This window comes from Trachymyrmex septentrionalis, unplaced genomic scaffold (assembly GCF_001594115.1).
Source record: "Trachymyrmex septentrionalis isolate Tsep2-gDNA-1 unplaced genomic scaffold, Tsep1.0 scaffold1, whole genome shotgun sequence".
NCBI lineage: Eukaryota > Metazoa > Arthropoda > Insecta > Hymenoptera > Formicidae > Trachymyrmex > Trachymyrmex septentrionalis.
In genome coordinates this window covers 363,839-365,860 of record NW_017304123.1, presented here as the reverse complement: position 1 = coordinate 365,860, position 2,022 = coordinate 363,839, and the positions used below count along the sequence as shown (strand labels likewise).

The 2,022-nt window shown below is 34.7% G+C and overlaps 1 protein-coding gene across 3 annotated transcripts in view; it reads left to right on the top strand.

Moving 5' to 3' along the window:
- Positions 1 to 2,022, top strand: part of LOC108751510 (hormone receptor 4) — a 359,461-nt gene that overhangs the window by 313,235 nt on the left and 44,204 nt on the right. The gene's annotated exons all lie outside the window — the stretch shown is intronic.

The following is a 2,022-nucleotide window of genomic DNA, read 5'->3' as shown; positions in this document are numbered from 1 at the left end:
CCGTTAATGCGTGCGCCTGTTACTCATTTTACCCTTAATTATTCGAGTGTTATGCAAGGCAAACGTCATCAGCGACGTAATATAATCTCGGCTGCGAGATTTATCTATATTACCCGCCGCTTGTATACTATATTATCCGCCGTGATATACGTGAGATATTCGCGGAAACTTTCTAAAAGTTGGTCCGATTGAATTGCATAATTATACGACATGAAAGTTCTCTGTTAATCCGTACGATGAGATTCTACGGAGATTTTACGTTGCCTATTCTTGCTCATACGATCAACGAGATCGCATACAGATTTTGCATATGCCTTCGATCGAAGGATCTCGCTTGTTTACAATGATTTATGCAATATAGTCCTGGTTAGAAATCGAGTATGCGTCAACAAAAGTTGACTCTTCGACCGCCGACAGAAAAATCCGATGCTCTGGGATGAGAATGTCCCGCAGGCATCTTTGCTTTCACTTTCGAAGCAGCTGCGGCGGCGATACAAGATCGCGAAATCTTTGCAGACGATAATCATTTGTTCAGACAATCCAATAACGTGTTACATTTTCTGTACATTCATTTATACTTTTTAATTTATTTTTTTTTATTAATAGTAAAAATATTTTATTGGCTATCATTATTCTTTCATAACTTTCTAAACATTCAGCATTAAACATTATTATTCACGTGTTATATCAATATCTTTGTAACATCCGTTTAAAATTAAGTTAAAAATAAATTTCTTTACTTATTGAGTTAGGGAAAAAATCTTCTTATAAGTTGGAGCATAATTAAAACATATTTTTTAAATTGTTTACAAACCTTTTATTAAACCAAATATGTGCCATTTTGATCGATGACTTTTTGCCATTTTTCGAGTAGAGCCATTATTCCATCGGTGTAAAACTTCTGTGGTTTCTCGGTAAAAAAAACCTGAGATAAATGATTTTTGTAAACCTAAAAAAGTCAAATTACTCCATTAAGGGAGAGTTCTGCAAAGACCGAAATAAATAGTAATCGGACAGTGCACAAGGTCAGGACTATACGGTGGATGCATCAAAATTTTCCAGCCAAGCTCTCTCAATTTTTATCGAGTCATCAAAAACGTGTGTGGCCTAGCGTTGTCATAATGGAAGACAACGCCTTTTCTATTGATTAATTCTGATCGCTTGTCTTGAATGGGTTTCCAATCGTATTCGTTGTTGACAGTAGAGATCAGAATCAGTCGGTTTGCCTGGCGGTAGCAGTTCATAATGGATGACTCCTTTCCAATCCCACCAGACACACAGCCTTTTTTGGCATCAATCTGAGCTTTGCGATTGTTTGTGATATCTCACCTCGTTTCGATCATGATCTTTTTCGAACATTATTATCATATGTTTATTATTGTACATTATTATCCACTTTTATCGCTCGTTATTAATCTTTTCAGAAAAGGCTCAATTTTATTTCGTTTTAGCAGCGATTTGCAAATGAAAATTTTATCTATTTAATTTTTTATGTCAAATTATGTGGCATCCAAAGATCAAACTTCTTTGTGTATCCAGCCTTACGCAAGAGCCTCAGAACGGTTTTATGATCAATGTTTAGCTTCTTAGCTATGTCATAGCTGTTTACATAACGATTTTCTCCAATTTTTTGGAAAATTTCATCGACATTTTTCACAATAGGCCAATCAGAGCGATGTGCATCTTTGACATCGAAATTTCTATCTCGAAATCAGCGAAACCAATTCGCTGCTGTTTATCTAATTAGAGCATCCTCTCAATAAACATGACATATTTCTACGGCTTGCACAGCGTTCTTCTCTTTTTTATAATAAAGAAGTAAAATATGTCGAAAATGTTCCTGATTTTCACTCATTTTCAAATTTGATTGAATGCGTTAATATCGTTCAAATTTACGATCAGTCTATTTTAAAATATTATATGAAATAGCACCTTTCCAACGATAACCTAATACGTCACACAATAGTAGCACGTAAAAAATTGACCAAATCTCCATCTGTCGGCTATATATAAAAAGATTTT